Raw genomic sequence first — 7,963 nt, forward strand, 5'->3', positions numbered from 1 at the left:
TATGGTGACCAGTGAGCTGAGATAAGGCAGAGCTTTACCTAGCAAAGACTTATCGATGACCTGGAGCCAGTGGGTTTGGCGATGAATATGTAGCAAGGGCCAGCCAACGAGAGCATACAGGTCGAAGTGGTGGGTAGTATATTTGGCTTTGGGGATAAAACGGATGGCACTTTGATAGACTACATCCAGTTTGCTGAGTAGAGTGTTGGAGGCTTTTTCATCAATGACACTGCCGAAGTCAACGATCGGTAGGATACGAGGGTATGTTTGGCAGCATGAGTGAAGGAGGCTTTGTTGCAAAATAGGATGCAGATTCCAGATGTAATTTTGGATTGGAGATGCTTAATGTGGGTCTGGAAGGAAAGTTTACAGTCTAACCAGACACCTAGGTATTTGTGGTTGTCTACATATTCTAAGTCAGAACCGTCCAGAGTAGTGATGCTCGTCGGGCGGGCGGGTGCGGGCAGCAATAGGTTGAAGAGCTGCATTTAGTTTTACTATCATTTAAAAGCAGTTGGAGGCCACGGATGGAGTGTCGATTGGCATTGAAGCTCGTTTGGAGGTTTGTTAACACAGTGTCTAAAGAAGGGCCAGATGTATACAGAATGCCGTTGTTTGTGTAGAGGTGGATCAGAGAATCACCAGCAGCAAGAGCGACATCATTGATATATACACAGAGAAAAGAGTCGGCCCGAGAAATGAACCCTGTGGCACCCCCATAGAGACCGCCAGAGGTCTGGACAACAGGCCCTCCAATTTGACACACTGAACTCTATCTGAGAAGTAGTTGGTAAACCAGGTGAGGAAGTCATTATTAATCCAAGGCTATTGAGTCTGCCTATAAGAATGCGGTGATTGACAGAGTCAAAAGCCTTGGCCAGGTCGATGAAGGCGGCTGCACAGTACCGTCTTTTATCAATGGTGGTTATGATATCATTTAGGATCTTGAGCATGGCTGAGGTGCACCCATGACCAGCTCAGAAACCAGATTGCATAGCGGAGAAGGTACCATTCGAAATGGTCAGTGATCTGTTTGTTAATTTAGCTTTCAAATATTTCAGAAAGGCAAGGGTAGGATAGATATAGGTCTGTAGCAGTCTGGCTCTCGAGTGTCTCCCCCTTTGAAGAGGGGGATGATCACGGCAGCTTTCCAATCCTTAGGGATCTCAGACAATATGAAAGAGCAGTTGAACAGGCTAGTAATAGGGGTTGCAACAATTTCGACTGATAATTTTAGAAAGAGGGTTCAGATTGTCTAGCCCAGCTGATTTGTAGGGATCCAGATTTTGCAGCTCTTTCAGAACATCAGCAGTCTGGATTTGGGTGAAGGAGAGGGGGGGCTTGGGCAAGTTGCTGCAGGGGGTGCAGAGCTGTTGGCCGGGGTAGGGGTAGCCAGGTGGGAAGCATGGCCAGCCATTGAAAACTGCTTATTGAAATTAGCGATTATTGTTGATTTTTCCTATCCTCAGTGCATTGGGCAGCTGGGAGGAGGTGCTCTTATTCTCCATGGACTACAGTGTCCCGGAACCTATTGGAATTAGTGCTACAGGATACAAATTTCTCTGAGAAAGCTAGCCTTAGCTTTCCTAACTGACTGTGTGTGTATATTGGTTCCTGACTTCCCTGAAAAGTTTAATATCGCGGGGGCTATTCGATGCTAATGCAGAATGCCACAGGATGTTATCGTGCTGGTCAAGGGCAGTCAAGTCTGGGGTGAACCAAGGGCTTTGTCTGTTGAATGGGGAATGTTTATTTGAGATGGTGAGGAAAGCACTTTTAAAGAGTAACCAGGCATCCTATACTGACGGGATGAGGTCAATATCCTTCCAGGATACCTGGGCCAGGCCGGAAGTGTTTTAGTGAGCTTTTGACAGTGATGAGGTGTGGTCGTTTGACCGCAGACCCATTGCCGACGCAGGCAATGAGGCAGTGATCACGGCGATCCTGGTTGAAGACAGCAGAGGTGTATTTCCCATGGTCACAGATTTAGGTTTGTACCTGGTAGGTTCCTTGATGATTTGTGTGAGATTGAGGGCATCTAGTTTAGATTGTATGACGGCCAGGGTGTTAACCATATCCCAGTTTAGGTCACCTAACAGTACGAACTCTGAAGATAGATGGGGGGCAATAAATTCACATATGGTGTCCAGGGCACAGCTGGGGGCTGAGGTAGGGTCTATAACAAGCTGCAACGTTGAGAGACTTGTTTTTGGAAAGGTACATTTTTAAAAGTAGAAGCTCAAATTGTTTGGGCACAGACCTGGATAGTATGACAGAACTATGCAGGCTCTCTCTGCAGTAGATTGTAACTCTGCCCCCTTTGGCAGTTCTATCTTGTCGAAAAAAGTTGTAGATGGGGATGGAGATTTCAGGATTTTTGGTGGCCTTCCAAAGCCAGGATTCAGACACAGCTAGGACATCAGGTTTGGCGGAGTGTGCTAAAGCAGTGAATAAAACAAACTGTACAGACAAGTGTATGGTAGGATGCGAGTACAGTGGAGGTAAACCTAGGCATTGAATGACGATGAGAGGTTTTGTCTCTAGAGGCACCAGTTAAGCCAGGTGAGGTCACCGCATGTGGGTTCGACAAAAGGGCTATCTAAGGCATATTGGGCAGGGCTGGGGGCTCTACAGTGAAATAAGACAATCACTAACCAAAACAGCAATAGACAAGGCATATTGACATTAGGGAGAAGCATGTGTAGCCAAGTGATCAAAGTGTCCAATGTGTAGGAATAGGTGAGTGAAGACGCCGATTCAGTCGTCGCTACTACACTAGGCGAGCTGGAGACATGGCGATTCAGACAGCTAGCGGGCCGGGGATAGCAGATTATTGACCTAGCTGAGGCTGGCTGGTGTCCGAGTTAACGGTGAAGACCACTAGCAGTGGCTAACTGACTACAATCTGTTGGCTAGTTAGCTGGCTAGCCTCTGATGGGGGTTCCGGTTCTAAAGTATCAAAATAGCAGAGGCCGTACCACATTGGGTGAGGCGGGTTGCAGGAGAGTATGTTCAGTCCGTAGATGGAAAGTCTGGCTTGTACTCCTTTGTGCTTGCCCTTCATGTTGGCCCTATTATCATAAGCTTGCCCTCTAGAATCTTCAAATGGAATCTTTAGCTGTTTCAGCTTATCTAAGATGACAGTGGACAGATTCAAGCCTGTTGTAACCTCAACATTCACAAAGCCGAGGAAGTACTCCTTGATCTCTGGCTTTCCCTTTAAAGCCACGCTTCTCAGAATAATGGATATTTGCTCCTGGTGACTAAGCCTCCAAAACTGACATTTGTATCTGGTCAAGAGTCTGTCCCCGACTTAGGCGCAGATCAAGTTCTCTCCACTTAATCATATTGTTTGTGTGTTCAGAACTACCCTCATGGTGTTTTAGAATAAGTTGAAATTTGACCAGTCATTCACACCTTCCTTTATTATTTTGTAGTCTTTTGTAGAAAAGAGCTTACAGCAAAAGCAATACACAGTGTTGTTTTTAATTGAGTATGAAAGCCAGCTCCTGGTAATCTTTTCCCCATTTGACAGCTGTCTCTGTAATAAGCCTGAATGGAAACCTCTTCTAGACTTGTCTTTAGGGTAATAAAAATCCAGTCCTGGTTTGAGTGGACCTCTGCGCACTAACCCAATCCTCAGAAAGGTTGTTAAGATCTGGGGCCAATATGCTGGGCAGTTTGGTGGCGCAGCAACTGTTCTATTAGGGTCTGAGCTGCTTGTATCTGATGCTGGCTGTACACCTCTGGTTGTGCTAGTACTGGCTGAGGCTGCCTGTGCTACACCTGGGTCTGTGATCTTACTTGCTGAAGCTGCCAGTACTGGGTCTGTGTTAGTACTTGCTGAGGCTGGATGTGGATCAAATGAGTCTGTGCTTGTACTGGCTGATGATCCAGCATCTCCTACACTGACAAACTTAAACATACTACCTGTAAATTATAGATAACAATACTATTATTAATTTTATCAGCTGCATCAAGCCCAGTCAAACTGACTCCCCCAGATTTCCTTTTATACATTTTCAAATATAAAATACTATTTATAATATGGCTTGGCTGAATACATGACGGTTATTATTTACTGAGAGATGTGCATCCATATTGCCCAGTATGCCCAGCTAATCAACATTTTAAATTCAATATATAAATCAAATCTAACTTAATTTGCCGCATGTGCAAAATATACAGCAAATGTAGACTTTACCATGAAATGCTTACTTACAAGCCCTTGACCAACAGTGCAGTTCAAGAAGTAGGCTAAAATAAAAAGTAATAATAAAAAGTAACACAATAAGAATAACAATAATGAGGCTATATACAGGGGTCACCGGTAACGAGTCAGTGTGCAGGGGTACAGGCCACTTGAGGGAGAGGTTGATATCCTGCCACCACACTGCCAGTTCTCTGACCTCCTCCCTAAAGGCAGTCTCATCATTAGTCAGTGATCAGGCTAACCACGGCAGTGTCGTCAGCAAACTTGATGGTGTTGGAGTCATGTTTGGCCATGCAGTCGTGGGTGAACAGGGAATAGAGGAGGCGACTAGGCCTCTGAGGGGCCCCAGTGTTAAGGATCAGCGTGGCAGACGTAGTCCCAGAGTCCTTTGCTTAGTGATGAGCTTCGTGGGCACTGTAGTCGATGAACAGCATTCTCACATAGGTGTTCCTTTTGTCCAGGTGACAAAGGGCAGTTTGGAGAACGATTGAGATTGCGTCATCTGTGGATCTGTTGGGGTGGTATGCGAATTGGAGTGGGTCTAGGGTGTCTGGGAGGATGCTGTTGATGTGAGCCATGACCAGCCTTTCAAAGCTCTTCATGGCTACCGACATGAGTGCCACTGGGCGGTAATCATTTAGGCAGGTTACCTTCGCTTCCTTGGGCACAGGGACTATGGTGGTCTGCTTGAAACATGTAGGTATTACAGACTCGGTCAGGAAGACATTGAAAATGTCAGTGAAGACACTTGAGTTGGTCCGCGCATGCTTTGAGTACACTCCCTGGTAATCAGTCTGGCCCTGCGGCTTTGTGAATGTTGACCTGTTTAAAGGTTTTGTTCACATCGGCTACTGAGAGCGTTATCACACAGTCATCCAGAACATCTGGTGCTCTCGTGCATGCTTCAGTGTTGCTTGCCTCGAAGCAAGCATAACAAGGCATTTAGCTAGTCTGGTAGGCTCGCGTCACTGGGCAGCTCACGTCTGGGTTTCCCTTTGTAGTCCATAATAGTTTGCAAGCCCTGCCACCTCCAACAAGCGTCAGAGCCGGTGTATTAGGATTCAATCTTAATCCTGTATTGACGCTTTGCTTGTCAAATCAAATCAAATGCTATTTGTCAAATACACATGGTTAGCAGATGTTAATGCATGTGTAGCGAAATGCTTGTTCTTCTAGTTCCGACAATGCAGTAATAACCAATGAGTAATCTAACCTAACAATTCCCCACAACTACTACCTTATACACACAGGTGTAAAGGGATAAAGAATATGTACATAAATATATGAATGAGTGATGGTACAAAAACGGCAAAAGAAAGATGCAGTAGGTGGTATCGAGTACAGTATATACATATGATATGAGTAATGTAGGGTATGTAAACAAAGTGGCTAGTTTAAAGTGGCTAGTGATACATGTATTACATAAAGATGCAGTAGATGATAGAGTACAGTATATACATGTACATATGAGATGAGTAATGTAAGGTATGTAAACATTATATTAAGTGGCATTGTTTAAAGTGGCTAGTGATACATTTTTTACATCAATTTCCATCAATTTCCATTATTAAAGTGAGCTGGAGTTGAGTCAGTATGTTGGCAGCAGCCACTCAATGTTTGTGGTGGCTGTTTAACAGTCTGATGGTCTTGAGATGAAGCTGTTTTTCAGTCTCTCAGTCCCTGCTTTGATGCACATGTACTGACCTCGCCTTCTGGATGATAGCGGGGAGAACAGGCAGTGGCTCGGGTGGTTGTTGTCCTTGATGATCTTTATGGCCTTCCTGTGACATCGGGTGGTGTAGGTGTCCTGGAGGGCAGGTAGTTTGCCCCCGGTGATGCGTTGTGCAGACCTCACTACCCTCTGGAGAGCCTTACGGTTGTGGGCAGAGCAGTTGCCGTACCAGGCGGTGATACAGCCCAACAGGATGCTCTCGATTCTGCATCTGTAGAAGTTTGTGAGTGCTTTTGGTGACAAGCCGAATTTCTTCAGCCTCCTGAGGTTGAAGAGGCGCTGATGCGCCTTCTTCACAACGCTGTCTGTGGGTGGACCATTTCAGTTCGTCCGTGATGTGTACGCAGAGGAATTTAAAACTTACTACCCTCTCCACTACTGTCCTGTCTATGTGGATAGGGGGTTGCTCCCTCTGCTGTTTCCTGAAGTCCTCAATCATCTCCTTTATTTTGTTGACTTGAGTGTGAGGTTATTTTCCTGACACCACACTCCGTGGGCCCTCACCTCCTCCCAGTAGGCCATCTCGTCGTTGTTGGTAATGAAGCCTACCACTGTAGTGTCGTCCGCAAACTTGATGATTGAGTTGGAGGCGTGCATGGCCACGTAGTTGTGGGTGAACAGGGAGTACAGGAGAGGGCTTAGAACGCACCCTTGTGGGGGCCCCAGTGTTGAGGATCAGCGGGGTGGAGATGTTGTTACCTACCCTCACCACCTGGGGGCGGCCCGTCAGGAAGTCTAGTACCCAGTTGCACAGGGTGGCGTCGAGACCCAGGGTCTCGAGCTTGATGACGAGTTTGGAGGGTACTATGGTGTTAAATGCTGAGCTGTAGTCGATGAACAGCATTCTCACATAGGTGAGAAGATGTTAAGCTTTTAGTTTACTTGTTTTTCGCTATGCAAGCGTTTTTTCTTTACCAGGGGTTGGAACCGAAAATAATTTTGTGAATAGAACCACACTTTTTGGGGGATTCGTTCCACTATTGTTTCGACCAGTAAAATAAAGTTCTGAACCGGTTCAAACCCCAAAAATGTACCAGTTTATATTGTTCCTTTCTGTTCCTTTTTAACCTGTGAAAAACTTTTGTTTTACATTTAGGTCATTAAAATACTTCAACAATAAGTGCGGATAGAGCAGGCAAGCTAGTTGTTTTCAGTTGTGATGGACATCAAGTGTAGCCCATGGTGTAAGATGCAACTGAAATGTTGCGAGTGGGAGAGAGCGAGAGAGCGAGAGAGGGTTGAGGAGGCTTGAAGCACTGGGCATCTTATTACATGCATTATCGGAATTATACCTAGGAGGAGCGGCTTCTATGGAGTAACTCAATGCCCTTTGAGCTAGCTAGCTAATAAGCTTGAGCTAGCTAGCTAACATGCTTATGTATGCAGAGCAGCATCAGAATTAAAAACATGTCTTACCTTTTTGTAGTTAATAAGTCAAACATGATAACAAGGCCTATAGTATCCTTAACTAGCATTGAACAAGTGAATCCATTCTTCTAGCTTAAGAGTTTCTATCCCCATCTTGTGTCAAGCTTGTAACATCAGTACAGTAGCCTATGCTTTGGAGGGGGGCGGGGCAGATAAAGACAAACGTAAAATACGATGATTAACTGGTTCCATGTTTTTAAAGTAACAGTTCTGCTCCGGAACAGCATGGATCACTTCCGTTCAAAGTTCTGTTTCTGTTCACCTGAGTCCTCCTTAGGACTAGCTGGCTAAGCTAGCGCACAGTGTCCTTCGTCCCTGCATGCCTGTCCGTCAGGGGTGAAGGACACTCTACCGGTATGTACTAGCTATAGCTACCTTTGTTAACCCCGCCTCTTCTTCTTCTGTGGTGTTTATCAGTGGTTGGCATCCAACGTCATGGTGCATTACCGCCATCTACTGTTCTGGAGCAGCCCTGCCATCCACTGTACTGGAGCCCCCCCCGCCATCCATCTATGTACTGGGTCACAGCTTAAAAATGTACCAATAGAAGTATAAAGAGGTGTTCCTGCAGCTAAATTGCGGCCTGTCCC

General features: G+C 45.7%; 1 protein-coding gene across 1 annotated transcript in view; it reads right to left on the reverse strand.

Moving 5' to 3' along the window:
* LOC100136309 (estrogen receptor alpha 2) overlaps positions 1-7,659 on the reverse strand; it is a 32,581-nt gene extending 24,922 nt beyond the window's left edge. Inside the window, exon 1 of the mRNA XM_090242382.1 lies at positions 7,362-7,659. The gene's annotated coding sequence lies outside the window, so the exon portion shown is untranslated. The remainder of the gene's footprint in view (positions 1-7,361) is intronic.
* Between the last annotated feature and the right edge of the window lie 304 nt (positions 7,660-7,963).

The sequence above is a fragment of the Oncorhynchus mykiss genome, chromosome 8, assembly GCF_057628025.1.
Source record: "Oncorhynchus mykiss isolate SJ-2025 chromosome 8, ASM5762802v1, whole genome shotgun sequence".
In the NCBI taxonomy this organism is placed as follows: Eukaryota; Metazoa; Chordata; class Actinopteri; order Salmoniformes; family Salmonidae; genus Oncorhynchus; species Oncorhynchus mykiss.